The sequence below is a fragment of the Mus musculus genome, chromosome 18, assembly GCF_000001635.26.
Source record: "Mus musculus strain C57BL/6J chromosome 18, GRCm38.p6 C57BL/6J".
Classification (NCBI taxonomy): domain Eukaryota; kingdom Metazoa; phylum Chordata; class Mammalia; order Rodentia; family Muridae; genus Mus; species Mus musculus.
This window is the reverse complement of record NC_000084.6, coordinates 23,481,206-23,504,095: the sequence shown is the minus strand read 5'-3', so window position 1 is coordinate 23,504,095 and position 22,890 is coordinate 23,481,206. Positions and strand designations below refer to the sequence as shown.

The following is a 22,890-nucleotide window of genomic DNA, read 5'->3' as shown; positions in this document are numbered from 1 at the left end:
CGGCTTCTAGAGATGATTTCCACTCCTGTACCCCTTGGGAGTTTTTCCTCTGTAATCAAGGGCTGAGAAGTTAGGTGATTCTTCTAATCCCTCTTCCTTGTTATCTTCCTGCAGCAGTTGGCTAGTGCCCGGTAACATCATTATCAACACACTGCCTTCTCATTGCAGAGGAGGCTTAGACAAGTGTCAAGGAAACTGTTAGAAGTTCAGACACAGGTCTCTGCTTACCCTTTTTCTGCCATCTTCTATATATCTCTAGACATGCCCCCTACATTCTTGCTCTCCCAAGCTACAGTGTCCTCAAATCTCCTTTGCCTCCACATGTGGCTTATTCATCACTCACAGCCCACAGCAGCAGTACTGTCCCTGGGTAGCCAGTACAACAGTGGCGTTGTTTTTGCTTTGCCTTGTGTCTGTATGTTTTCCTGTTCTTAATTCTGCCTCAGTCAGCATGCACATTTCAGTTGGATTTCAAGGCAAGTAACTGTCTACAGAATTCTTCTAGGTCAATGGCTGACAACTACTCACACCCAGAAATCCACATCTTGAGGGCAGAGATCAGAGTCCAAGTTTGTGCTTAGGTCTAATTGAGTTCTGCCAGGAATCACTCACTTGACCTTGGTGGCTCCTCCTTAGCCACTCAGGATTAGGCTTTGGCCAGGCTCTGGCTTGATATTCTAACTGCTCAATTGCTCCCTTAGGTTGCAAAAATGTCAGAACATTTAGTTTTCAGCAAGATGGCAATGGACAAAGTGATGTATTATTCAAATCCCAAGCATGAGAGAGATTTCATTTTCTCTCATTCCTCCCACCAGCAACAGACATTCTCTGTCAGAAGGTCAGAGCCCTGCAGGTGTCTTTGTAGATTATTTGAATGAAGTACATTATTTGAAGTAGAGACTTAACTATGTCAGTCAAATTGATCGATAGAATTTCAACAGAAAGAAATTCCTTTAACTTGCAAGGGGAACACTCCTATGAAACACAAACAACTGCTATTTGTAAAAATCAAAGCAAAAGATTTTAATGAGAGGAACAACTTTATAAAACTCGTCCTATTTACATGCCATCAACAGATGTGTGATGTGCTACACAACTGAAGACGGAGATGACGTGGAAGGATGGCCTTCTAATGGGACGGCTGTGGCTATTCTTATCAGAAATGCTTGCATTAGATGTGCTCTGTTTCCTTCACCATAATGTTGTTGCTCAAATGCCATGGGCAGTAAGAGACAATTTTAAAAGAGGCTTAAAAATCTAAGTCAGGCGTTCCTACCCATTTTATTATAAGGACAGACAAAAACTCTCTCAGTCTGCAGGACTCCTAACTATTGTCATCTTTGGGATGATGATACTGACGGTATGGTATGATGATTCACTCCAGCCCCTTCAGTACTGACTCCTTCTGGTCTGTTGTCCAGGCTGCTGTCATCTGAAACTCTTCAAGTGCACATGGCTTCAGGGCATCCAGAGTGAATTAGTTTAAACTTGACAGAAGAGCAGGTTGGTGGAGACTCAGCATGGTGGACAGAGCTGACTCTGAGCCGACATCTCAGACCTGCAATTACTGGGACTCTGGTCATTAAGAAATCAGCAACACGTTTACTTCCTAGGTTGTGCTATGAATTAAGTGCTACATGAAAATTGCCTGATGCCAGATTGTCAGTGTATGGTTACTGTGGTGGCGATGACAGACAGAGGTGGTAGTATGTGATGACCTGCTCCTTGAATAGGTTTGTGAATTCTCCTATGTGGTTAAATTGTAGCTATGTGAAAAAAAAAAAAAAAAAAAAGAACAATTTCTGTTTTTTACTACTTTTTTGGGAGGGATCTCATAAATCTTTTCCCTTTCCATATCCACTCTTCTTTTTTTCCATTTCCCTCTCTCTTCTTCTCCTCTCTTATCCCTTCTCAGTTCCTTTCCTTCTTCCTTTTCTGCTCTCTCCCTTCATTTTTTGTTATTACTTTGCTTTGTTTTCTTGACAGAAATTCTTGCTAAGCAGTTCAGTTTGGGCTAAAGCTTACAATCGCCTTGCTCCCGATCATTAAGTGTTGGGGTGCAGACATACAGCATAACACCTGGGTACCACTCTTTATCTTTTGTGTGTTATAAATGCAACTTCTAGCTTGTTATCTGTCTTTTAATTTCCCTTACAATGTTTCCCAGAAGTAACATTGCCATTTCTGTGATGCTTCTGCTCTTGAGGGCATGCTCTTCTCTGCCAAGTTCTATATTTTCTATATTACTCTCCTGGATCCTCACTGAATACTGGAACTGCTAATCCATCTAGCATTGTCTCTCATGTGTGAAATAGGTAGAGAGGTGAGGATTTTTTTTTCTGAATATAATCTTTCCTCAAATAATCCAGAATCAAGAAGTTTGAACATGAAATACGGTTTGGAAGTGAAATTGAAAATGCAAAGTAATTAAGATTTTAAAAGGACATAGATTGTGAACCTTTCATAGCATTTGTACTGAAGTCAAGAATTATAAAATGACTCTGAAATTATTATGAATATGAAACCAGGTGAATGCTCTTTATATATTGAATGTATAACAAGTGACTTTTTCCTAGAAATGAATTTATTCTCTTCTTATCAGATACTGATTGTCTAATTCCTGATAAGCTTAATCATTTTTTTATGAAAGCCTCTAGTGTTTTTCTAGCAAAGTCGACATCATCTTATAATACAGCCCTTTAAGAGCACAACAAAGCACACCTATTGTTACTGATTTACAAATGCTATTAATAGAATTAATTAAAATTGAAGCACATTTCTGAGAATCACACAATGCAGTAGAGATTTCTATTTTCTTTCTAGAAAACATTGCCCCTTTATTAGCTAGAGAGTCACATTTTTCTAAGTCTATCCCACTCTACAAATTAGTCACTATTGCTAATGTCATCTGCACTGGCATTATGAACATGGAATCTCTACTTTCTTTTTTCACTTGAAAAGTTTAAGAACCACTAAAAAGAGTCAAAACTCCAACCCTTCATATAAAACTTACAGTGGCCAATAATAAACCACATTTTAATAAAATAATGTCAAAGTATCCCTTAATACTGCTGCAAGAGCTGGTATTGAAGCCTCATTCATTGGCTTATTCTTCAATTATCTTAAGATATTGTCTTGGGGTTCAGAACATATCATAAAATTTCCAGAAGCCTCAAAGTGAATCTCTCTGATTCTCCACCATAGCTCTGCTGAATATAGACTTCATAGAAGTAAAGGTTTTCAGATAATTGGCTACCTGACTATCTATGTGGTATCAGAAATTAGAGACAAAGTTTAAAGCACAGTGCCAATCATTCACATGAACAGGAGGTCCAAGTTGGACGCAGGCTGATGAAAATGCTCAGTTACAGCAGTTTAGCAATATTTCTGACTGTAGTGAGTACACCAAGGAATGCTTCTATGTCTCACAAATGAGGGTAGCAAAGCAACTCTATACAGGAAGCTTCTGTTCCAACAGTCTTAAAATGTGTGTGTGTGTGTGTGTGTGTGTGTGTGCGCGTGAGTGCAGGAACAGGTGTCATGACAAGTCTGTAGGTTGGTTCCAGGACAACTTTGTGGGGTTGACTATTCCCTTCAAACTTATGTGACAAGTGCCTTTACCCATTCGGCCACCTTGCTGGCTACCCACAAGAAGCTTCTGTCTTCTGACCTCTGTGACAATGGCTACAGAGATGAATGCTTACCTATGATCTGGTGTCAGATGACACGACAACCTGACATTTGGATATAGGCTGTTTACTGCATACACTTCTTGTTAAATGTTAGCTTATACAGGGTGGAGGAGAGAATTCTCCTAAGGTTTTGTGTGTGTGTGTGTGTGTGTGTGTGTGTGTGTGTGAGTTAGATAAGCTAATAGAATGAACTGTATATTGAGTTGGTTAGTAGTGGTGTACACCTTTGATTCCAGCTCTTGGGAGGTAGAGGCAGAGAAACCCTGCCCTGCCCTCCCCCAAGTACACACACAAGAAGAATGAACTGTACAGTATCATGTATTTTAAACATGGTATAGTTAAGTGAACATGCTTTTTTTTTTTTTTAATCAATTCTACCCTGTCTGTACAACTCAGTGCCTTTTGGTTTTTTGTTTGCTTGTTTTGTTTTTTGTTTTTTGGTTTTTTTTTGTTTTGTTTTGTTTTGTTTTTTTTTGGCAACTTGACATACACCTGCAGAGAACTGGGAAAAGGGAATCTTAACAGCAAAAAATGCCTCCATAATATTGACCTGTAGGCAAATCTGTAGAACATTCTCTTGATTCATGATTTCTGTGCTTGGACCCCATTCACTGTGGGTAGCATCATCTCAGGACAAGCCATTCATGGTCCTGGCGTGTACAGGAAAGCAGGTTGACCAAGGTAGTGGACAGCATTCTCCCACGGTCTGCGCTTCAGTTCCTGCCTCCAGTGTTCTACCTTGAGTTTCTGCCATGACTTCCATGCGTGCTAGACTACAACTGCAAGCTGAAATGAAGCCTTTCCTTTGCAAGTTGCTTCTACCATGGTGTTTTTCCTCAGCAATAAAAATCTTAATGAAGACACGTGCGGAGTATTTTCAGTACTAGTGAGAGAGGAGGAGTGCAGACATTGAAACTTTTACCTTCTGTCACTTGAGTCATGTCCTCTCTCCCTGTTTCTTTGCCATCCCTTTTCTTCTCACCCCCTTTGATTTTTTTCTTTCAATAAAAACAGATCCTTCTTTTCCACCCAGACCATTCTTTTTTAAACCAAAGATGCTGCGGATTTCAGAGTTTCACATTTAAAAATGTATGAGGTCTGATTTTTTTTTTCTGATTTGGGGGAAACTTCCCATCCTTTCATAAAAACAATCTATGGCTGTCAAATATTTATCTCAAAAGATACTCTGAAAGGCCGTTCTGACATTATAAACAACAAAGAGAAAGTGAAAAGACCAAATTCTTAGAGAAGCATTAATCTTTTACAAATGTGAGTTGTGATTATAATGCTTAGATATTTGTTATCATGGGAAACAGTCCCTCCTTTTTAAAAGAGCATGGCCAAGTATGTTCAGAACAGTGATTATAACTCCTAGGTGAAATTTGAGAGTTAGTTTAGCTACATTAAAACTGTATAGCAGGGAAACAACAATAAAAACAGTGCAAAAATGTGTCTAACAAAACCCAAGTTTCTCCTTTTGGAGAAAGCATAGTATATACTCAACTTAAAATAATATATTGGTTCTTGTCCTACATGCTAATAAGTGGCAAATAATTGATTTTATCTCACCCAGAAAGTCTTTTCCAAAGAGTGTTCTTAGTGGGTGTTGAATAGGCTATAATATCAGCCAACTTTGCAATGATTTAGTCAGATCTTTTCTTTGCAAGCTACCAAGACAACTTTGAACAAGTAAGAGAAGTTGCCTGGTTTGCCCTTGGCTAAAAGATAAAAGAAATCCTATTCTTTTGAAGGAATAATACATAAAATGTCAGTAAAATCTGAATGAGGAACTAGAGTAAGTCATCAATAAGGATGTTTTCTTTTGTTCATGGGCTTGCTTGGAGCATCTCAAAGTCTCCTCCTTGATGCCAGCTGCCAGGGTGTCATGTGAGCAAATCAGTAGGAGGCGTCCCTGCTCACTCTGGCATTCCCGAGTGCACCAAGCCACATTGTATTGTTTACATCCGGTTCTGGCAGCTATCTCTAAGCAAACGAGTTCATTTTGCACTCACCCATATTGTATTTACTTCTGTTTTTAATTCCTCTAGTACACATAGAGTTGCAGTATATAACAGAAAAGAACGCCGATAAATTGACATACATGCTAAAATCCGTGGGGAAAAAATGGAACTCTGATGCTGACTGGAGCTGGAAGTCAGTATGACTCAAGAGGGAAGAAAAGCCTGCACAGGGTGAGTTCACTGAGTAACCTGCTGGAGAATCTCGGGAACTCCTGCTTAACTGAGCATGTGGCTTGGCCGATAACCCCGAAAAAAAGCAGAACATTTGCAAAGAGAAAAACGAGAAAACGATCCACTCAGTTGATCACTGATCCTACAAAACTAATGACTATGCTTTCTGCCTCCTTTCTGTTTCTTACACACACACACACACACACACACAGAGAGAGAGAGAGAGAGAGAGAGAGAGAGAGAGAGAGAGAGAGAGAGAGAGAGAACCACAGAACTCACAACCCATTTAGATACCTTAGAAAAATTCACAACACATTAGAACCTGAGACTTTCAGTTAAAAACAGGTGTAGGCGGAGGTGGGGAACTTGGGAAGGGAAGAGAGCAGAAAATTTTCCCCCGAGCCCATGTCGGGATGGGGGTGGGGTGGGAGTGAAATTCCAACCAGCAAGCAACACTACTGCCTCAGAGGTAAGAGAGTTCAGATCCGGAGCGCCGATTGTACCTTACCTGCTTTTGTAGTTTCACGCACCAACATGCCTCTAATTCTTCCGCAGGAGCACTAAATCTGCTGAACGCTAATGCACCGGACCTTACACACGTCCCCAGAAGAAACTCCAAAGTAACCTCTAACTTCAAGAAAAAGCTGTGTTCATTCCTCCCCTTGTGTTCAACACAGCAATCCAATACACCTCATCATGTGGTCTGTTGCCATGGCAGCGATGAATCCAGCTGCTGAGATACAAAAGACTGACAAAAAGTTGCTTTTTCCCTCCACCCACCCGGACAGAGTCAGATTCTTTTCCCCCTGTATGACAAGTCTAATTTGAATATTTTTCTCTTGCTGACTCAACTCCACGAACAAGGAAAAAGAAAGATGAAAAGGAGGAACAGGTAGAAGAATACAAGGTTTCCCAAACATTTAAATGAACAAAATAACTATATTCATTTTAAATTGCCACTGAAGTCTCCAAACACTAACCCTTACTCCTTACTCTGTCTACTAGATAGTTTTAAATACTAGTTACTAAGGCAGTCAGAAATATTCCCACAGCCCTTTCAAAACATTGAAAATGCATTGATTTAGTTGGTAAACAGGCTGAAAACACCCACAGGTACACAGAAGTCTAGTTTCAAAGCCCGTTTTTTTTTTGTTTGTTTTTTTTTTTTCCTAATGCAAACTTTGATATCAGTTTAGATGTGGGAGGAAAAATCCTTTGTTTCCTTTCTATCAGCTTCTATCACAACAGCTCTGTGGTGACAGAGCTTGTGGGACAGAATGAACTAAACTGAGCCAGGGGGCTCTAGATTACTAGTGAGCTCTCTGTGTTGGGACAGCCCAGTCCTAGGCAGTTCCAAGGATGTCTAGGAGGAATGGCGAAGGGGTTAGTGGATACCCTGTCCTTTAAGGGAAGCGGATGCAGTCATTTCTGTTCTCCCCTCCCACCACCTCTGCCACGCCCAGTCGAAGTTCTGTCCTCTGGCTGTGGCTTTGCCCTTCTGGCTTTTTCTTGACGCTTTGCAGCCCCATTTCACCTCTCAGTGTCACTTACATTTAATTACATTTGGTCCTCGTCCTATCTGCCTTCCCTCACTGGATGTGGGATTTCTGAGGAAAGGGAACTTTGCCTTGTTCATCTTTCCCTGCCTATTGGCTGTAAAAATAGATAGCATGAAGCAGGGAGGATGGCATGTGTGCTTTACTTCTGTATGCTTTATTGTTTGCCTTGAAGAAAGCAGCTCTCTGGGACCATGTGCCCAGCTCCTCTGCCGTAAGCATCAAGGGCTTTGAAGGCCTCTCCTTAACAGTTCTCCTCAGAGGCTGGGAGAGAAGCTCTAAGAAAGGTCATATAGGGAAGCAGTTGTGGGCTAGAGATCTGAGGCACACACAGATACACACACACACACACACACACACACACACACACATACACACACATATGGCAGAGAGAGACAGAGACAGAGACAGAGACAGAGAGAGACAGGAGATACAGAGAGAGACAGAGAGAGAGAGAGACAGAACAAGAAGTTGGGTGTGGGATGAGGCTAGAGAGGTCTGGAAGAAGTTGGGGTCGGCAAAGAATATGATAAAATATTTTATATAATTTTTTAAAGGCCAATAAAAATGTGTCTCGGCAAAGAATATGATAAAATATTTTATATAATTTTTAAAGGCCAATAAAAATGTGTCTCTAGCTCCTCTGCAATATTTTGCCAGTATTTAAAGGGAAGTACCAAGCATAAAGCTTAAAACTTCCCACGTGCTAAGTGCTAGTTAGAATGTTTGTAAACTTATGCTTTTGAACAAGAGGAACAGTGAGAGAAACAGAACTTTCCCTTGCTGATAAAGCAGCATTTTTTTTCAACACAATCCACATGGTCATTCATGCACTTTATAATACTGGCAAACCACACAGTTGGAATATAATGAACAATTTTGGGTAAACAGTGAAGGCAGCTTGCTCCTACCTAGAGAATGCCAAACAGGAGCAACTGTGTAGTGGAGATTGTGATATGGACTGGTCATGAGGGTTCAACTTGGGAGTTAATATTTTACAGAGGATAAATATGAAAAAAATGTTCTAAACAAAGATTATTGCAATCTCTATATTGGATTCTTAAAAATTGCCCACGTTAGGCTGGCAATATGGCTTAGTCTGAGAGAGAGCTTGCCACTAAGTTTAACAACTTGAGTTCAATCCCCTGGACGCCACATGACCCAGGAGAGAACAGAATCTTGATAGTTGTCTTCTGATTTCCACACAACACTCTGGCGCATATGTCCCCTACCCCATACAATAAACAAATAAATGTTTTTAAAAATGCTATGGCTGTGCCGTTTATTGGTGACACTTTTGCAAATTAAATGGAACATAAGGAATATTCACTCTTAGACATTTTAAGTGAGCTATATTAACAGTTGCCTTTGCAAGTTCACTGTGATCTGTAACACATACTGTGAACTTCTCACCATCAAAGACTCACATCTACATTTCTACATTTCTCCAACATTGAACTAAGGAAATTATTGACCAACAAATCCAAATGCGTAGAAAAATAGGCCTGAAAACCTTTTTGAAGCCCATGAGTTAAAACAGGAAAGCCGTGGAGCAAGGTTGGGGATGCAGGGGTTGGGGAAGGAACAACGAAAACAACCCCACAACTTTTCATCACCAGAATGCTGCCAGAAAGAGGAAAATGTTATCCCTTGTAAGATTTCTCTATCATTAAAATCAGAAAAAAGAGAAAAAGAGACCCACAACAGGTCGGTCAAGAGAAGCAAAATAGAATTGGCACTGCTACAACCCCGAACAAGCCTCCAGTGTGGGGACTCAGGGGGATACAATGCTATGAAATGTGTGGGGCCGAACATGCAAGAAGGCGAGGGCAGCCACACTGGAAATTAGCCCCAGCTAATCCTCTTCAGAGCTATTGCTGGAGGAAAGGCTAATGGAACCACACTGTGAATAATTCATAACACTGGCTATGTGTGGCTGGCTGAAAAGCGGCCTTTCATGGCCTGTGCCCATTTTTTTTTCAGGAGTCTTTACCTGGGGTTTTCTCCCACAGATGCCACGTGGGTGACTTTCCTTGTTCTTCATTTTGCAAATGTAAGGGCTTATCATTTACTTAGCTCCTAAGCAATGTGCCCAGAGCATTCAGCCAGCTGCATATACTTGAATAAACGTGAAAGCATCTTGCTTGATTCTCTTTTCCTTAAACATCGGGAAACAGGATGCCAGCGTACAAGCCGTGTTTAACATCCCTTCTCATGCATGTGGAGATGAATTCACCTCTCAGGGGGAACAGAGCTTGTACCGTAACCTGTCTGTGCTGAGGTGTTCACTTAACTGCTTACAAAGAAGCCAACCTTTGGAGCAGAAACCATGTTTATTGACACGGGTGATGATTAGGATAGGGCCCCTCAGTGAGTCTCTCTGCCAAGCTGTGGTTCCACAGAGATGTTGAGGAAGCCCAGGGGGTCATAGACTTCATTCCTTGGGAGGGGGTTCAATTTACCAAGCACACAAGGTATAAACACTGCTTCTGGAGAGCACAGGTTTGCCCCTGAGGAGCGCAGCCACCACAACCCTGGCATCTGAAACTACTAAAGGCAAGACACGACAGAGCAGTTTGAGCCCTGCAAATGCCGTTTCTTTTTCCAGATCACATTCTCACACTGTTCCCTTTGAGTGCCACAAAATCCTTATTGTTAGGGTGCTGGTTTATATTAAGGGAGAAATCTTGTTAGCAATAATGCAAGAAGATTTTCATCTGCGGAACAGTTTTTGCAAGCACATGGTTTCTTGGGCCACATTGAGCAGCTGACCTGAAGTAGTCTCTGGATATTAAGATCTATTTACTCTTGATGTTTTTAAATGAAAGAATGGTGCTGTTGCTGGCTGTGTCAGTTTCTATGAATGGCACTTTATACGTTTTAAAGATATACTATTTTGTTTTGAGTTGTATTAACACGTTTATAAAGAAAAGGGTTTTCTTCCCATTATGGACATGTCATAGAAAATATCGATTTTTAAATAACACTGTGAATTTGATGGCTTTGAGTCCTGTAGAAAACCCTGTGTGGGCTCGAAACCAATTTGTTGTACTTGTTTGTGGGACCTGACCTCTAAACTCCTGATTCATTAGTTACTTCCAGATTCATCCTTGGTAAAACAACATACTCAGCCTTTAGACTTAATCATGAAAAGCTGTACTTCTCATCTGCTTTCTGAGCACAGCAGTATGTGTTTATGACAGAGCACTTGGGGAAAAAAGTGAAATAATGTTAAAACCACTCATAACAGTGTTGGTCAAATGCACCCAACCCTGACAGTGCTTGTTTCTCATGGGCATGTGGGTGGTCCTTATGCATTACCTGGGGTACCCTATAGATTGAGTGCGAGGAATAAGGAAGTATTTGAAAGTGACTGCATTTTGTTGTTTCTTTTCTTTTCAATGAGAGTCAACCCAAACCAATACCTCTGAGCCACCGTATTTGTTACTTTGTTCATTGTTGTAGTCAGATGACTGACAGGAAGCTGGAGGGAGAACAAGGCTGCGCTTGGCTCCTGGATCCATCACTACCCAGTTCATCTGCTTGTCCCATCTCCATCCTCCACAGCACTGAGATTGCAAACATGGGCCGTACCACACCTGAGTTCTGTTGCTAGTTGGTTTTCTCAACGTGATTCTTGAAATCATACTCAAGTCTTCATGCCTTGAGGAGAGAAATTTGCTAATGGAACCATTTCCCCAGTCCCTTGAAAACTCATTCTTAAGAAGAATTCCCTTTCTTATTCTGAATGCACAGTGCTGCATTGCTTCACAGTTTCCACTGTCTGCCTTATGCTGGATGAGGCACCTTCCCTGAATTCAACCAATGCACCCTGAAAGTGTTTTCTGTACCAGATACAAACAAATATGAATGTTGCTAAGATCTAGATGTGGAAATAAGAATTCAGAGAGAGAAAATACAACTTTAGATATCAACACCCAAGAATGAATATAATCTACAGATTAGAGAATGGGTAGATAATTTAACTAGGTCAAACTAGGCAGGATGTCTAGGCAGGAAATCACCCCTATAGTGTCCCACCATGCTTAGAAAACATTTGTTGATGGGATATTAGGTGTGTTTTCCTATTCTATTTTACTTTGTGTTTAAGGTCTTGGAGATCACAGCACAGAGCTCACTGTGTTCTGTAGAGGGGCGGGTGCTGTTGGTGCCTCACAGCAGAGCTGGTAACCAAGATCCTGTGCAGGAATGACAGTGCCTACTAAGAATCTTCTCCCATAACTCAGCTACTAAATGGCAAGTGCCTGATTGGTCAGAAGGTAGGGGGAGTTGACTCTACCTGTCAATCAAGAAGGGTGTGTGTCTGTACTTGACCATGAGCTGGAGGAGACTGGGAAGCCAATGCAAGGTTGTAGGTTTGGGAAAAATTAGTTGCTGATGATAACTATGGAAAAAAAATACTTCAGAAAAGAAAGAAAGTTAGGAAAAAAGGATGTCATCATGATAGGGCAACACATTATTATGAACTAGCAGAGATTAGCCAAAACAATGGAAGGGGCACATGGTGGTTTATAGGGAAAGAGAAAAAGGCAAATATGATTAGGAAGACACAGAGCAAAACTACCAGAGGGGGACTAGAAAGAGTTCTGAGAGAAATGCACACTGTGGAGAAAATTATGTGAATTGAGGCTACTGACAAGCTAACGGCTGAAAATTTGCTTAATACACTTAATTGAATTCCATTACTAGAATGAATGTGAAGGGCCCTTTCCTCTAGGGTTGAATAGTTTAACCCATACTATGACTATGGGGCACTTTCAACCCTTCTGGTTGTCCATGGCAACTGTTGGAAGCCGTTGTCATGTGATATTGCAGAGGCTAAGTCACAGGGCTGAGGGGCTCACTCGGGTCAATTGGAGGCATGGGTGCTTGCTCCACATGGCAGCCTGGCCAGGTTCTCATGAAACCAATGCCTTCTTTTCAAACCCTCCCAGTGACATGTGCAATGGGGAAACTGGAGAAGGTAGAGAGTCGAACGAACAATAAACAGGAAGGGAACTGGAGTAGGAGTCTGTCAGGGAGGCACTGTAGCTTTTGAAGCAATACCAATGAGTAAATAATACTGAACAGGTGTTCCTCATTTCTTATTGAAGCCAATACCATCTACTCTGGCCAGGTTAGAGACCGGAAAGGACATCCTGATGTAACATTAGAATCCTGGCTCATAAACATGCAGGTGGAAAGGCACTGAAGCACATTAACATGAAACGTAGTTTTAGAAGATACTGGTCAGTCATGTTTTCCATATGTATCACAGAATTTAATATTGTGGTGAAAGCACACACAGATAGAGAGAGCCTCTGTATTCCACGCTGTGCTTTGGCTTGCTACCCGTAGGGCCATACTTAACAATGACAATACCTAAAATCTTGAACCCAAATAGTATTTGTTTTATTGCTTTCAAGCTTTATGCTTTCTCCTTTGTGTATGCATGTGCATATTGTAGTATGTGTATGTGCAAGTGCATATATATAGTGGGCAGTGTAACAGTGTGTATTGGTGTGTGTGTGTGTGTGTGTGTGTGTTCATGTTATTTCTTTAGGCCCTAGGACAACCTCAGATATTGTCCCTCAGGTGCTGTCTATTGTTAATTTTTGAGGCAGATTTCTTACCAACACAGAATTCACCACACTGGGTAAAAATGTCTTGTCAGTGAGCTCCTGGGATGTTTGTCTATATCTCCCCAGGGAAAGATTCCAAACTTACACTACCATACCAAGTCCCTACTAAAAATGTGGAATCTAGGGATTGAGCCCGGGTCTCTGTGTCTGCAAGGCCAACACTACACTGACTGAGCTACCTCCCTGCCTAGTAGCAATTCCTCAACACTCCAGGCCAATTAGAAAATAAAATTAGCAGAAAATAGTTCTAATAATTTATAACCCTTTTAACCAGAGTTAGCATTAGAAATTCACTTGGCATTATCTCTTCCTATATACATATGCAGGTTGATTGCAAAGAGGATGGCTGATTTTGAAATTAAATAATCATTTCTCACAGTTTAAGGAAGAAACAACTTGTAATGTTATTTCTGAGCAAAGTTCTCTCCCCTGTCTCTCTGTTTTTTGTCGCTGTCTCTCTCTCTATTCCTCTACAATAAACTTGAACCGGCTGCTGGCTAGACCCCTGTGGGAAAGAGAATGAAGCCACTCTGTAAAAGATTATAAAGATGTGCTTATTATGGATTGCACATTATCGGTTGAAACACAGAAAGGATTACTAAATAGGCCCAGGGAGAGTATGTATTGATGCTCTGGTTAGGGGAGTCAGGTATTGAACAAGGAACGTACCATCTGATGGGAGAATAGGCTTTAAGGTACAATGTCTTGGGAGAAAAGGGAGAAATCAGGATTCCTTCTTCTGAGATAGAATCACAAAAACCTAGAGAAGGTAGGCATGGAGAGTGGGCCAGAACAGAGCAGGCACTGGAAAAGGAGAGGAAAAGGTGGGGTGGGAGAAATGATACTGAGAGACAAATGCTGGCTCCTCAGCCTGATGTAGCCTGCCTTGGCACTGTACAGGGGGAAGAGAAGCAAGTGTGCTGTAGAACACTGAACCATGGTGTTACTGAAGTCACACTGAAACACAGAAGGCAGGGCTTTCCCACCTCCTCAGCTCCACTCCAAACACCACTCACAGAAATCCTCAAGCCATAGATGAGTTTGAGACTTACAGCTAGCGAGTCTCAGCCCAGTCAAATGTGGCAGAGAACGGGCTTGTTTATAGCAATCATTGCTATCTGGAAGGACACAGTGGCTTGTGTGAACTACTAAGACTAAGCCATCCTCTCTACCCGTGGAAACAAACAAAAGGGCAAACTGAGGGGAAAGAGAAACTATACTAAGAGACTAAGGAAGGAATTTTGATGACAAGCATGCCACCATATAGGTCATGAAATCACTATGTCTATTAATCTTGTACTCATTTAGAGTCTTGTTCTTTGTTAAATTATGTTTAATGTGTATCTCATCAGAAAGGGCTTTTAGGGTTGTCTTTTGGTTTCTAAACCTACAACATTCTATATTGACAATGGCTTCTCTGTGAGATCTCATGCCTATAGCTTATATATGGGTCTTCATTTTACAACTCCCCTCCACCTCCTTAGTTAAATATTCATACCCTTAGCACTAAAGCAAATCTATAATCTGTGCTCTTCCAGCTAGACTCTCGAGCTTTGGTCCCTGAACCATACACCGGACACAAGTGAAAGGCCTAAGCGTCTTCTGCTGCGATCCAATGCCCGGGTTCCTGTTAAATCATTGTACTTCTTGCTGCCAATGGCGTGGCCCTAAATAGCAGTAGGGGACAGGAATTCAAGTAAAGACAACTCATCAGGAAGTTGCAAATAAAATGATAGAAAACAAGCAAAATAGTGAGGAAAATAGAAACTGGAAGACACAATCATGTAGAGTGCAGTGGGAGCTGCATGCATGCCTGGGTGTGGAGGGGAAAAGATGGACACAACAAAACAAGAGAAACCTAAAATTACAATCTGCAGGCTCGCATCCCCTCAACACGGAAACCATCAGAGACAGCTGAAATTTAGGGGAAGCGCCTCAGAGAGGATGTGCAACCACATAAAGGACTCAAACAGATGAATGAAGCAAGGAAGAGTCAGCTCAGGCCCTTGACTAGAAGATTAATAAACTGATTGAAACAGCTTCTAACTTGGAGGAGAAAATAAACTACATTTGGGGAGGACTAAGCAAGGATCTGGAGACCAAAAACCAAAGAGACAAACAGCAATACTGGAAATGGAAGGATCAAACAATCAGACAATAAACCTTCCCTGGGAAGAATCCAGAGACAGCACCAAGCAGAAGATTAAATTTGGAATGCACCATGAATGCAGAAGGGGAGTTTGTGGGGCTAGTGGGTGAAGGCATAAGGAGGCCAGCAAGGAGGGGTCAAGGGGCAGTGGAAAGGAGGTGGGGGGGGGATGGATCCACAAAAAAGTTATGGAAATTCCACAGTGAAGTTTATTACCTTGCAGGTTAGGCTAAATATAAAAATAAAAAATACAAATCCATACAGTTATAATAAAAATGAAACAACCAGCCATGGTACACGTGCCTGTGATCCTGGCCTTTGATGATGAGAGATGTCACAAGTTGAGGCCAACCTGGGCTATGGGTTGAGGCTCTTTCTCAAAAAAAAAGTATGCAAATAAACACATGGATATGTAATGCACATGCATTCTCTTGGTTTTCTTTGTTGACAGAACACTAAAGTTTTCCTTCTCTTTCTTCCACTCCAGGTCTCAGGGAAGGATCTATGTCAATAACTGGTAGTCCTTTGCAGGTGTCATGTCACTGGACTGTGAAGAGAAAGTGCTGAGGAGGTACAGTGAGATAAATGTTTGACATTTCACTTGTGTGTCTACTTACTTGGGATGCATGGTGCACAGGTATTTGATCACATAGTATTCTGAGTATCTGTTGGGGCTGTTTATGAGTGAGATAAGCACATGACTTCTTTTTACCAATGCTGACTTTCTCCATGGAATCCCTTGAGAACCTGAACAGAATCAAAGGCTGAACAGGAGATGTCCCCTCTGCCTTTAAGCTGGGACACCTGTCTCCTCTTCCTCTGAACATGGCTGGAACTCAAACCACCAACTCCCCTGATTTTTCAGGCACTTAGGTTACAGATTGGGAGACAACTCTCCGTAATTGTGTGCACCATTCTTATTAACAGGTCTTTCTTTATATGTATATTTGAACATGTGTATATATTAGTTCTGTTTCTTGGAGAACCTTGAAGAATCTACAAGAACTGTTCCTAGTAAGTTCATGTACAGGTCTAGAGAGAAGTTCAGCTGTTTGGTTCCCAGCACCTATATGAGGTGGCTTACAACTGCCTGTAATTCCAGCTCCAGGGATTTGACACCCTCTTCTGGTTCATGGGCACCCATGTGCACACACGTATGTGCATGCACACATGCACACACAAATAAAATAAGACAAATCTTTAAAATATTTCTTGTCTACTAGAAAACTCAGAAGTCATTATGAATAGTCTCCAAGGAACAAGAAGGACCATAGTGAGGATGTGAAGACCAACACATGCAATAGTCGGAAAGCCTTGTGAAAATGTAGGCATATATTTGAATGACACAGGCCCAAAGAAGGCCTAGGAGTGTCAGAAATATCAAAGAGTCATAATGACTCTTGCCTGAAGTTTTCAGAGAGAGGCACACCCAGATAACCCTGTGATAACAGACTTCTTACTGTGGGAAAATAAATTTTGTTGATTCAACTCACAAAACATGCAACACTTTGTTTCAGAAACCTAAGAAAACTCAAAGGGGCTGGGGGGGGGGCGGCGAGATTTTTTTCAGTCAAAAACATGTCACAGTAAGAAATGAAAATGTTGGCACTTTGGGAGAGTGACACTGAGGCTTAAGCCAAGCCCAATGGGAGCCTGCAAAGAGACAGAGCCCAGCAAGTCACCGTGGAAGTGCTGAAAGGAAGACACTAGACCACGTGCAGTAGAAGGTCAAGGGAATTATGATTCAACAAGCCATTCTCTGAAAATGTCTTCCCCACTTGCAGTCAGTGGGGGTGAGGTGAGGTGGTCATGATGTTTTGGCAGGTGCTGTCTAACTTGAGTTGTGTGCCTTCCTGTGATGATGGACACTTCCTGGGCGCTCTGCTCATGTGGTAAATAACAAGCAGTAGGATAAACTCTGATAGGAAGAAAGGACCTGTCATTCCTTTGAGTAGTGAGTCTCCATCACCTGTAATGCCTCCATAGAGGATCTCCATGCATACATCAAACATCCAGTGCAAGGTTTGTCCTTTGGTTTGTCTTATGTGTTGGATACAGGATCCCATGTAGACTAGGTTGCTGCTCTCTCTGCCTTTATCTCCCAGGATGACAAGTATAAGCCTCCATACCTGGCTGGTTTGTCTTTCTTTAGATTCTTAATTCTTGTCCTGCAATCTCATTTAACTCATCAGAAGTCCCTTATGAAATGGGCTTTACAAGGATTTCTCTTTTAAAGAACTCTTTGTTTTTGCTCCTAACCTCTTGATCTTCTCTCTAGCCCGGGTCATAAAGCCTGCTGTTCACTCTAGGAATGGAATAATGGGCCACAATTAACCATCTTGTCAGTATGCTGAGATGACATGCACGTATTTTAATAGGCACACCTTGGAGACAAAAGAGTTTTAGGAAATAGAGATGCAGGGAGGGGCATGGTGACCTGGCAGGAGCTGTGTTTGAGTTGTCCTTGCTCAGATTCAGTCCTCTGATTGTTGATTGCGTGGTGTTAAGCCATGTAACCTCTGAGCACCCAACTCAGCATCCCCAAATCAATGTAGGAAGACATATTTAATGGATTAGAGCTGAGGACTAAATAACTAACCTGTGGAAAGTACCCGGTGCCTATGTGCCAGCTATGTAGTAACTGTAGCTCTTACCGTAATTCAGCAAAGTTGTTTAACCCTGGCAATGTCTACACTCTGAACACTTTACAACACAGTAGGATATTTCTCAGCAGTCCAGGCTATGTCATCTAAATGCTTATAGACTTCCTATCTCTAAGTTTAACAATAAAACATCAACAGATATTGCCTAATATTTTCTCAGGTGGGGCTGGTTGGAGTCTATATGTCTTGCTTGTAGCAGAGTGGGAAAACCTCTGAGCAGTACAAAGAATTAGTTCTCTCTCTCTCTCTCTCTCTCTTTCTCTCTCTCTCTCTCTCTCTCTTTCTCTCTCTCTCTCTCTCTCAGAGTTCACACAAATAATTTTGTTATGAATAGGCAATGCTGTCTAGCAATCTCATCAAAATCAAATCATTCTTCATGCAGACAGGAGAGAGATTCATTAGACTCATGAAGTAAACAAATCCCCTAAGCCTGGGGAAGTTTTTCAAACCTTTGAGACTTGCAAAGCCCCTCTCTGAGGTTATATACATGCAGTGACAACTGCTGCTAGGAGGGGACTCTTCGACTGATTGAGGCATCTGGAAGTTGTGTGAGGTGGGCCAGAGATGCTGCTTTCATGAACTGTTGCGTATGTTTGGTAGGTTTTGGGGGACGCACTTACCTTTCAGACAAATATGATCCTTTAAGTAATCCCCCTTCTCCCAGACATATTCCTGGTAAACTCACTGCTTCGCTCTGGTAGATTGGAGAGGAAGCCTATTTCCTTTTGTTGTGTGTGCCCTATCGGGGTCAAGAGTGCTTGCTCACCTCCGGGCAGGAAAATTCATAGGATGAGGAGCAGTTATATAATGTCGCCAAGAAGTGAAGGTCTGGCTTCTCTCCCAATCTCCCCATGCCTGTGCTGGGGCAAGGGAACCTTTTGAGGTCACAGGAAGACTGAGGGTTGAATTAAGTCCCTGGGCTGAGATTTCCTTGATATGTTATTTTCCCTCTGGAAAACGAATGGCCATTTAGTTTCAGCTCAATAGTAGACTTGTTACTGTTTCCATAAAATTACAACACTCTCAACCTTTACAATGTAAAGTATCTAAAGAAGAGGCTATATTCCCTCCTGGGGCTCTGACAGCTGTCCTCCTTATGGACTAAATATCCTATATGGAGAATAACAGCAGTGGCTTTCTCTTAACCCAACTCCACAGTCACTCTTAGATGTGTACAGTTGCTCCCCGTTAAGTCACCTTTTTCCCTCAGATTTTCCTTGGTTCCACATTGCCTTTGAAAGCAACAGCTTTTTAATACAAAGCATTTAGATGGGGTAGAATAGTTACTTTACTACCTTAGCTATTCTCAAAATCTCTACCAGATCAGAGAAGGACATTATGGTAAGTGGTCTCATTTTTATGATTTGATGAGCTACTCCTGAGGAAGCTGCTGCTTCTCCTGCTGTTAAAAACACCTGGCATGGCTGAGTGTGGACATAAAACTAAGGCCACTTGGATATAAAGAACGTCAGTGTTAGCGTTATCCACCGATGCACTGCAGACCTTGATATACCTGCCCTGGTTACCTGGCAACCATAGATGACTGCAGATAGTATACATTAAGCATGCCTTCTGGGTGCAGATATGAAAGGATTCTGCATACTCCTATGAGGAGGCGATCAAGAGCTGTCTAGACTGGCATTAAGAACATCACAATCTGAGACCTTCACAGCCTTCAGGAGCTTTCCGTGCTGCAGGTTACAGCCATACACACGAGCCTCAGAACTAGAGGATGCAGAAGTCCTCCCTACAGCGAGGAAGAGTTCCTATTCAGAGCTGAGTTACAGGAAAATGTACGCTCTCAAGTTTAGGTGCCTTACTCATGTACCACAAGAAAAGAAAGTGGAATGTGGGAGTAGCTGGGAAAGCTTTTGTATTAGGGTGTTTAAAACATTATACGTAAAGTCAGAAAACCTTTGCTGAGGAAGCTTTCATGGGCAAAGAAAGTACAAGGATGGTGGGAATTTACTATGGAATCAAGGGGTGTTGTAGTGTGTTTTACATGTGGAGGCACCATTGGCATAAAGTCTATGAACTAAATGTAGCTAAATGTGTTGCACGATAAAACACAGCTTCGATTGCTAAGCTCACGGGAAGCCCATTCACTCTGTCTGGATGAGAAGAATGTGAACTTGTGTCAACTGGGATGATGCTATGCTCCTCCAAATGGACCCTTTATGGATGTTACAACCCTTCGAAGACTTTCAAATTCAGGACAGAAGCCATGTGACTCCAAGATTCCTTACATACTAAGAAGACATGGGATAATCAGAAAATGGTGTTATAGGAAAAAAGAGAGCCATCCTACTCATTTATGCAAATGAATTGAGAAAGATTCTGCAACTATCATCTGACAGTAAACAGTCAAATCTGTAGTTCGTTGTTAGAAAATTGTCAGAAATCCCCAGAACTGAGATTGTACTACACACATGCTTGATTCACTTGAGACAATCTGAAGTTCAGAACACAACTATGTGTTCATTTGAGACTCATTTACTTTTATTTTGTGTGTATGAGTGTTTCCGCACAGCATGTGGGTGATTGGTTCCCACTGAGGCCAGAAGAGGGCCAGAACTGGAATTACAGATTGTAAATTGCCATGCTGGTGCAGGGAATTGAACCTGTGTTCTCCACAAGAGTAGCCAGTAAGGCTTATTCTTCTTATAAGACCCACCGTGAAAGCTGATTTACAGTGAGAGTTTGCTATAGAAGAAAGTGAGCATCTTTATTGGAAATATGTCCTTTGTAAGTTACCAAATTGACTGGGCCCTAAGTTATTACATTGGAACAGGTAAAACAACAGCAGCTAATTGGAAGGATCATTATGAAAATTAAAAGTCATGAGGTGCATGGAACATCTGCTTTGGCCATGGCAGATGGGCATGGCCTGGGAGGTCTCCCTCACAGATTGGAGCTCTCCTCTTCCTTTACAGGAGCTAGATAAAAGCTTTTTAATTGACTACTTTGGGAACATACAACTCATCTCCAATAAACTAGAAAGAAACATTCACATTGAACTTCACACAAGAGTGTCACAGGAACTGAAAATATCTGGGGCATTTACCTTTTATAAATACAGAGATGAAAGACGGATAATACGAAAAATTAGAATATGATTCTGTGAATAACTTGAAGAAGGTTGCACACTAGGCTCAGATCTGCTAATGATGGCACTAGAGGCTTATAAATCGTAGGTAAGATTGCCAACTGTTGGCCTCAATAGTCTCTGTGAAAGAGTAGCGGTCACAGTTCTACAGGATCATGATGTTGCTGAAGAATGCATATAGGTAAAGGGACGTTTTGAGAAAAGTGTGGATGGGAGAAGCGTCTGGGCAGGAGAAAAAAAAAAAAAGGAAAGGAGATGATCTTGTCTAAGCAATGGTCAACCATTAGGGAACAAAGCTCAGGACTCCTGCAAAAATCTATTGTGCTTACAAAATGGAATTCTAAAGGACACAGGACATAGATTGTGGTCAATGGAGCAGCTGAGAGTGTCTATGACGGGGGAGTAATCAGCAAGGGTGACTGGATCATGCCATCTACTATTTGTTAGCTATTAATGTAATACTAGTAAGCTAATAATGTACCAGGAGTGGTGTTCTGTTGTTTCATGGATATGATCTCCTAGCTCCTAAAATAGAATGAATGCATTGATTTAGGTACAGAAGTTTAATCACTTGGTCAAAATTTCACATTTCTAAACGGAATAAAAGCAGAAATGATGTTTTTGAAATATTAACTTAAAAGTAAAGCACTGAAGAATGGGAATGATTAGGCGTGAATGTACATTAGAAAAGTAGTTTTGGTCGTTTCAAAGGAAAAGGGGAGAAAAGACATCAAAAAGGGAATTTGTGCTTCACCATAAAAACTTAAGATGCAGGAGTGATTTCATGATATTAGTGTAAAATGATACCATTTAAAAATCATAAACACACTGCTTCTGTGGTTTAAAAATGTATGCGGGTTATATCCCAGAAGAGGAAGTGGAATATACAAAGTCTACAGGGTTAGATCTGGGTTTGAATATTCACATCCAACTTACTGAAACCTGGTTATGTCATTAAGTCTTTCTGGGACCCAGTGTTCTCAAATTTAGCAAAGAAGACAAGAGTGTCTATAAGATGAGGTGATTAAGGACGACGTTGATGAGAAGCACCTAAAGAACTGTTCAGTATCCTTAGTCATCAGGGAAATGCAAATCAAAATGCCCCTGAGATTCCTCCTCATATCAGTCAGAATGGCTAAGATAAAAAAACTCAGGAGACAGCAGACGCTGTCGAGGATGAGAAGATAGAGGAACACTCCTCCATTGCTGGTGGGATTCCAAGCTGGCACAACCACTCTGAAAATCAGTCTGGAGGTTCCTCAGAAAATTGGACATAGTACTACCTGAGGACCCAGCTACACCACTCCTGGGTATATACCCAGAAGATGCTCCAACATATAATAGGGTCACAAGCTCCACTGTGTTCATAGCAGCCATATTTATAAAAGCCAGGCACTGGAAAGAACCCAGATGTCCCTCAACAGAGGAATGGATACAGAAAATGTGGTACATTTACACAATGGAATACTACTCAGCTATTACAAACAATGACTTCATGAAATTTGTAGGCAAATGGATGGATCTAGAAAATACCATCTGACTGAGGTAACTCAGTCACAAAAGACCGCACATGGTATGCACTCAGTGATAAGTAAGTACTAGGCAAAGGGAGTGGAATACCCATGATACAACTCACAGATCACATGAAGTTCAAGAGGAAAAAAGACCAAAGAGTGGATGCTTCAATCCTACTTAGTAAGGGGAACAAAATAATCAAGGGAAGTAGAGGGTGGGACGGACTTGGGAGAAAGAGAAGAGGGGGAGGGGAAAAGAGGGGAGGAATCAAGTATGGGAGGAGATGGAGGAGATGTAGAGGGTCAGGAAATTGAACATAGGTAGCAATGGGGATGGTTAGCTGGGGGTAACAAGCAGAAAGTCCCAGATGCCAGG

The 22,890-nt window shown here is 41.6% G+C and overlaps 1 protein-coding gene across 33 annotated transcripts in view; it reads right to left on the bottom strand.

Annotated features, from left to right (window-relative positions):
- Window positions 1–22,890, bottom strand: part of Dtna (dystrobrevin alpha) — a 349,714-nt gene that overhangs the window by 155,624 nt on the left and 171,200 nt on the right. For 7 of the 33 annotated variants that reach the window (XR_001782339.2, XR_001782336.2, NM_001285807.1 and 4 more), the window contains one exon: window positions 6,393–6,614. The exons of 19 other annotated variants lie outside the window; for them this stretch is intronic. The gene's annotated coding sequence lies outside the window, so the exon portion shown is untranslated. Of the gene's footprint in view, window positions 1–6,392; window positions 6,618–22,890 lie in introns of those variants that run through there. 7 more of the 33 variants (XR_001782335.2, XR_003952496.1, XR_003952499.1 and 4 more) reach the window with 1 other exon arrangement.